At 40.1% G+C, this 8,057-nt stretch overlaps 1 long non-coding RNA gene across 1 annotated transcript; it reads left to right on the plus strand.

The window, feature by feature from the left end:
- The first annotated feature begins 1,187 nt into the window (after positions 1-1,187).
- LOC137546279 (uncharacterized) lies at positions 1,188-4,838 on the plus strand. Its single transcript, XR_011026217.1, has 2 exons — positions 1,188-1,415; positions 3,461-4,838. It is a non-coding gene; the product is annotated as an uncharacterized lncRNA (long non-coding RNA).
- Positions 4,839-8,057: the final 3,219 nt, after the last annotated feature.

Below are 8,057 nucleotides of genomic sequence, written 5' to 3' on the forward strand. Positions count from 1 at the left end.
TCAAGATATCTTTTGAACTAAGCAAAATTTATCTGTGGGAAGTTTGACCATTGGTGTCTAGAAGTTGAGGGGCACCTCTGGTCAAAGCCACACCCAGTTGGCAGTGTGCCAAAAGTAAGGCAATATGTTTAAGAAAAAGGCCAAATGCCCAAAAGAACCTGCGGAGATCCCCGGCTGGACCGAGTCTCCGTATAATATTATAGAAGTGGAATTAGCTAGCCATGGGTTGGCAGAATCGTGGGATAAGCAGTTGAAAGAATCAGAACCGGTTGATTTAGTTCAAGTACTTGAAAAAACTCCCTGCCAAGGTAGGTGATGCAGTTACCCCAGCTAGAAGGAGCTGGGTGTTGGCCTCTGCCTATCGTGGTGTGCACAAGCGATTGCAGAAGGCGTTCCAGGATCAAGAAAAGGCGGAACAGGCTCAACTTGAGGTTGAGGGACGCTGCCTGATGCTGGAATATAGTGGTTCCCCGTTAAAGCGGGTGATGTTGTTGCTCTCTCTAGATGTAGATAAGACTCTAGGGGGGGTTCCCCGTTAAAGCGGGTGATGTTGTTGCTCTCTCTAGATGTAGATAAGACTCTAGGGGGGGTTCCCCGTTGAAGCGGGTGATGTTGTTGCTCTCTCTAGATGTAGATAAGACTCTAGAGGGGGGCCCTGTTAAGGCGGGGCATGATGTCGCTCCCGGGCGGCATAGTGGGATGTTGTTGACAGCTTATAGAAAGCTTCAACAAAGATTGTGTAAGTTGAAAGAATCAGAATCCCTCAATGTTGTTACTTTACCTGAGGGTATTCCTGTTGGAAAAAGGGTAGTCCTGTTAGAAAAAGGAACTAGAGTAGGATGACAGAGTGATAGTTGCACAAGTGTCATCACAGGCAGCTGCAGATAAATACCAACATGTAACAGAATCTGCAGCTGGTAAAATAAATGTACTGGAGGAAGTAGCTGGGGAAGAGGCTCCTGTGATGACACATTTTGGATTGTTATCAGTGGAGCAGGGAGCTTCTGTAAATAAAAGGAAGCCAAACTCTGCCACTGATCATTGCACAAGAAATAGGACAATGTGCATTGAACTGGAATTGTAAGTGTTTAGCACAAATGTATTTTGTTCCATTTGAAAAGATTAGGAATAGCTGGGAACTTTCTTTAGGTTGTTACTGCTGTTTTTGTCCCTCTTAAGGAAAACCCCACATTTTTAATGATAAAATATGGATGGGAAAAAGGGGCAGAGAGTAACCTGACAGTGAATCTCAGCTTTTACTACTACGGTTTTTAATACAGTCTGTGTCTTTGTTGGTAGATTTCGGAGTATAATCTTGGAGTGCTGTGTTTAAACTTGTAAAGCAAATTCCTTAAAGTGACAGTATCTGACTGCACTGGCAGAGTTGAAATGGTAATATAATCTGGACAAGACAGGTGGGTTAACATTGTTGTTTCTAGTGAATGTTTTATATGGTGAATCCGTTATAGCGAGTCCTGATTAATCATGTATTTATATGTCTGTTTTTTGTTTAATTGAATGCATAGAGGAATGTTTTAAAAAAAAAATGCATTTGTGCACGGGCGGTGAGTGCTCCTAGGGAATGTGTGCGAGCCAGTGAGTGTTTGAGATGCTGCTCTCCTCAGCTGGGGGCGCTTGGCAAGCATTTCTTTTTCATTCAGGAGTACATGCTGTAAAAAAAAAATATTGACCTTTAACTCTTACTTCATGGGACATGCATCTTGTTTGATAAAATAAATGGTGCAGTACTGTGTGTTGTGCTGGGTTTTGCTAGAACTTCCAAATCCCTGCAAATGCTCATTTTTTTGGGTTACAGGGTTAAATGTGATTATGATGTCACGGTGACATCTGTGTCAGCAAATTTTCCCCTGGTTTACTTTCTAGCTATAATTGTGCAGGAGTGAAATTGTTTACCTGTTGAGCTGAAAGCTAGATTAGATGAGACTGTGTGAAAGAAATAGAATGGTGAAGTCTATTATGGCAATGTAGCATGAAAATATTGCGTAATTAGACTGGAAAACCTTTTTATATAATATGCCTGTGTCTCTGCGTCTATTCAGAGTTTTGTTTTGTTTTTTTAGCACTGCACATGTGCAGGGAGGGGCGCAGAAACACAGGGGAAAAGTTGAGGGAGGATAGGGCCAGAGGCGGCCAGCGTGTGCGCAACGGTGTATGAGGGCACGCGCGTGGCGGGTGCATGTGCACAGCGGGCACATGCATGCGCAGCGAAAGGCCTAGCTTGTTTTTTTTTAAAAACGGGCTAAGGTCATTAGTTACTAAATGAGATTTGTTTGTCTTGCAGAGAAATGTCTGGTTTCTCTAGGGTTGAATGTTGTACTGATTAGCTGAATGGCGTGAAGTGGCAGAATGTGTTGATGATGAAGTATGAATTGAGTTGTTTCTAATGAATTGTATGAAGTTTGCTTTGAGACATTACTGATATAGAGTGTATTATATGTTCAAGAATACCTCTGTTAAAGATGCTAGAATGTATGCATATGCTAGTTTAGAATAATACAAACAAACTGTGAAGATAACAGATTTTTGTTTATACCAGAAACTAGCTGGTGGGGTGGTTAAAGTAGAAACGATTCCTTATTGAAAAATGCATAAGGATGCGGTAGCTCCATATAGGGGAAAACCTGTATCAGCTGGGTTGGATTTGCATGCTTTAGAAGTTGTTATCATTAACCCCTCGCAGGTTACAACCATTCCCACAGGTATAGGATGTAAAATACCTGACTAACATTATGGGCAAATAGCTACCCAATCCAGTTTTGCTCAGAAAGGAGCTATAGGGATAGAAGGAGTAATTGACTCCGACTATCAAGAATAAATTAAAGCGATCATGATTAACCTGGGAAATAGTGAGTTAATTATTGGAAAAGGAGAGAGGATGGGTTAAAGTTTTTAGGGGAGGACACTGTGTATACACAGGCCAAAGAGTTGTATAGCCCAGGTTCTCCTGAGGGCCCTTTTACACTTAATGCGTTGGTATGCATTAGTACGCATACAATTTTGTTGTTTGTTTTTGTTTTTTCTTGTTTTTTCTTGTTTTTTCCCCAATGGCGATGCATTGTGAAAAGATTTCAATGTTTTTTCAGTGTATAGTGTGAAAGAAGCCATAGGGGGACACGGACGCTGGACTGTACATCAGTTGTTATTTTGATTACAGTTAACAGCAGCTGATTAAGTGTAAAGGGACCCTAATTCCTTTATTTGTAGAGAGGGAAGCCCATCAGTAAAGGGTGATGAATATTTGGTTCTACTAATACAGTAAATGTTGGAGCTAAAATGTGGGTCAGAATCTCCAAGGACCGCCTCCTCCAGCAGATGTGATTGCAGTAGGCAAGGACCGAACTCTGCTGGTAATGAGGCCAGAACAGAAAAAGTGGGAATATATCCCACAGGAAAAATGTTATTTGCAAGAATAAGTCACACTTGTTTGGGTTTTTTGCAGATTGATCTCCATGTCTATGGCATTGTCCTTGGAATCCTTGGTATCGTGTGGTTGGAAAGCTGTGGCGTTAATGCATGGACTTCAGGTATTCGAGTAACCGATACAGGGGATCCACGGTGACTTTCGTGTGGGGAAATAAAACCAAGGGTTGTCTACAGAGAAACTTTACCTGTAATGCTAGGCAAGCATGTGACATTCTCAATGCTACTTTCAATGGAACATGTCTCGGTGGGGCCTACTTTGATATTTGTGGATATGATGGATGCGAAAGTGGACCCTGGGCATATAAAGAGACTACCTTCCACTTGTGCAAAGGTGGGGCAACATGCCTAAAAGACTGTGATTCATGCGCGTTTCCAGCTGCCATAAACTGTTCTAAACCACACTACATACGGAGAGAGTGGTATGACTCTTTGTTAGGAGGATATGGGACATTGACTCTTAATAGTCTTGATATTGAAACATTAGCAAATAGATTGCATGACGCTGGAAGTAAAATAAATGATGTCTTAACTTTACAAGCTAAATGGATGCCAACTATATGGGCGCCATTTAAAATTACAAGTTAAAATAGATGATGATTTGCTTGATTTAATTAACGCAAGTGCCTCTGTTATGTATGAAACAGATGTTGATATAACTAGAATTGTAAACTGGACTATCTGTTCCATGTAAACCTTACAACAGCAACAGCAGAAATGGTTATTTCAAACTAGGTTGTTGACTGGATGTGAGGAGGTTTGGAGGACCGTGTTCAGTTCCATGATAAGAACTGATCACTGGATAGATATCAAAGCACCTAAAGTGATGTGCAATGATACATTTTGCATGGGACAATTAACACTTTACAATGTTACTAAAAGTAGTATAATATGTAAGTATGTTATTTTGCCATTATTAATTGGGCCAGAAGGTGATCAGCACTTCTGGGTACCTACGTTTTATGGACAGGTTATTGATGACAGCAACAGAACACATGATTTGACTTTTTGTGATAATACTTTAAACAGTAAAATATGTAAGTTACAGTCTACTGTATATGAACCTTGTTTGTTACAGAACACTGTAAACAAATGTGAGTGGACCATAATGCCTATAACATACCGCTGGATGGTGGAAATAACACCTCAAGTGGTATGTGTAGTGACAGATCGTCAGGTGGTCCCTAAAATGAGGGTGCCTTTTGCAGGATGTATACACAATATCACTGTATTCCAATGGGAAAATGAAACTTTTATGTTAATGCCAGACATAGCGTTAACTACAAAGGTTTCCTGGCAAGGCCAAGGTTTGGAAGTTCCCAATTGGGATCTAAACCTGACTAAACTAAAGCGGATTGTTGAAAAATCTAACGGAAGTGAAAAAGTGCTATTAAAAAGTTGAATAGAAGTATAATCGTACACCAGCTCAGTACTACCGTGATTACAAACAAAATTGTTAAAGTGGGCTCTGCCATAGCAGATGCCACCTCTCACCAATTGGTGGGATGTATTTATGGGTTATTCGCCATCGGCAGAAACAATGATGAAGTGGATGGTTCATCCTCTTTTGATTGTAATGATTGTTATAGTTATCCTATCCAGATGGAACTGGTATGTGGCATATGGGATCTGTTGTAAGGGAAAAAAGTTGTCATGGTTTCATATGTTAATGGTCATCACTAAGGACCGAATGTGATACAAGTCTGAAGAGTCTGTGTGAATGACTGGCTGTTAGGTAAGAAACACATTAGCAAGCTAGTCAGTAGGTAGAGAGGACATATTTTGCATCTTTTAGTAGTGACAGACCATTCTCCATAGAAAACCGTTGACAAAATAGAGGTTACTACGAGTTATGTAAACACGTTGTTTGCGCTGCTATCACGCGGTGATCACGAACGATGAATCATGCTTCCACGTTGTGGATAGGCTGAAGGACGAACCCACCCAGTCACAACAAGTACTGAGCATGCGTGGCACGTGATATGGTTATATAACATTGTGTTGCAATAAGCGCGTAACCCTGAATTAACTGTTTCAGGGAATGCGCAACTTAACTAGAACTAGTTCTGTTTATGAAAATATTGACTATAAGTCATCCAACCGTAGTGAAGCTCATGCCTGTGCATCCCCAGGATGCAATAGGGAAAATGGGTGGAGCTATGAGTATAAGAAAGAGAGATTTCCCTTGCTCTGATGGGACTCTCCACTACTGACGAGTTGTGTGATGTTGTGTATGCGCTGCCTCCTGACGATCGCTGGTCCCTCGATACGGAGTGATGATGCAATATCCGGTAATGTATTGATTCTTTACTCTATTACTTATCCATGATTCACTGCTATACCTGTAAATAATGTAAATAATTGAATAAATATCCTAATACAGTGTGAAGCCGTAAGCTATGTATTTACCTAGTCTGTGTGCTAGTGTGAGTCGAGTGTGAGGCCTTAGCAACGCCAAAAACATAGCATTACAAAATCAACCAGGTGTAATCACAGGCTCTGCTGAGACCGCATTTTACAGGGGCATAAAGAAGTGCAGATGAATCAATTTGAAAAAGCAAAATCCTGGATTTTAATGAAAAATCAGTCTGGAAGAACCTCATAATATCAGGAAGAAGCTCATAATATTTGCTTTATTTCCCTCTGCACAGCTCTAATCAACACAACCATACAAATCTCCTAGAAATAATAATTACATAGATTACATAAAATCAATTTCTCTATTCATCTAATTACTGTAGTGAAGTCTAAGATGTAAAATGATTAGAGGCCCTGATAAAACATTTACCAGTGTTGGAGGCATACCGAAAAAAGGATTAATAAAATGGTACTTGCAAAATCCAGGGAAAAAAATGTATTCTAGGGAATTTGTGTTTACACTACTGATTGCTGCTTGCATCAGATATGGTTCACACTAGAATAAGGATGACATCCCAACTGACACACTGATTATTCGGAGTGTAATGAGCACTAAAAAAAGAAAACTTATTTCTAACATGGAAGATAGCTGTTAGTTAATTTCTTTGCACATTTCTCTATACCTTGGGGAAGATAGCAAGATAGAACTGCATATATTTCACACTTGTCAGATTACAGATATTCTGAGTGTTCATTTTTGGAAGAACTAGTTTTTTATAAATGTGATGCAGATCCTGAAAAATGGTTTATCTGTCTTATGCCAGGTACACAGTGAGATACACAATGCGATTTTTCTGGAAGATTTATTGTCAGATCAATTATTTCCAACATGTCCGATTTGATTTCTGATCAATATCGATTTCCGACCGTTTTCCGTTCACTTCAGTAGGAAATCGATCGGAAATTGTACTGAAATCAGATTGGACATGTTGGGAATAATCGATCTGACAGTAAATCTGCCAGAAAATCTCAGTGTGTACCTAGCAAAAAACTCTAGAAGATAACACCACTGTACTCGTCATCTGTTTCTACAAAGACAAAAAATAACTTGGCACAGAAATATCTATACAGGCTGTGAAGAACATGCCTTCACTTTAAGGGCGTAAAAGTTCTCAAAAAGTATAAAAAGTGCACATTTTGGCACTAGACCAAAACTTCTAATATATAATTAAATAGATAAGTGCTGTCAGTTCTAACAAACATACAAATTAATATAATAGAGCAGAGAAAGTTTTTGTGAAAAACAAACATTTTTTTTAAATAACTTGTATTACACAGTAGTAGCAATGTTGTTTTGCTTCAGAGGGGAGGATTCTAAGAATGAGGAAAACAGACATGTCTGTAAAAGGAGAGAAAAAAGGGCGTACTGAGAGAGGTCTATGTGTGTAGTCTGTAAGGGCCCTTTTCCACTAGAGCGATTGTGATTGCTGAATCGCAAAATCGCAAATCGCTAGTGATTTTTAAATCGCTAGGGTTGTTACTTTATCATAGAAATCATGAGAAGTATTTTCCACTACAGTGATTCGATTTGGAAATCGCTAATCGCAAATCGCAATCGCTTGCTGGAGCGATTTTTACAATGATAATGCAATGCAAATGAAAATCGCAAATCGCAATCGCATAACAGAATTAATGAAAAATCGCAATCGGAATCACTGGCGTTTGTGATTTGTGATTGCGATTGCTAGTGGAAAAGGGCCCTAAGTGGATGAGCATAATTTGCCATTTGGTTATTACTATTCATTTCAGGTGGTTCCTTTTTCTGCATCCCTGAATGACTTTCACATTTTAGTTATCTGTAGAGATGTCGCGAACTGTTCGCCGGCGAACGGTTCCAGGCGAACTTCGGGGTTCGCGTTCGCCTACCAAACGCGAACTTTCCCGGAAGTTCGATTCGCCCCATAAAGCTCTATTGAGCAAAACTTTGACTCATTATATTACAGCCAGCAGACACATTATTGCCATACACACTGCTCTCAATGCTGGAGGCCCACCCCCCTCCTCCAAGTAAGGTCCTTATACTGCCTACACTAATTAGTTAAGGGACAGCTGCTACACACTCTGCTAGGGAGATGTTAATTAGCCTGTTTGTGGGTTCCTCCTTCCACCCTCTTACCCTTCTGTCTATTCCCTCCTCCCTCCTACCGGAGGGTCTCATCTGCCAGGGAATTCCAGTATTTCAAAAACCAGCTTATATA

This window comes from Hyperolius riggenbachi, chromosome 2, assembly GCF_040937935.1.
Source record: "Hyperolius riggenbachi isolate aHypRig1 chromosome 2, aHypRig1.pri, whole genome shotgun sequence".
NCBI lineage: Eukaryota > Metazoa > Chordata > Amphibia > Anura > Hyperoliidae > Hyperolius > Hyperolius riggenbachi.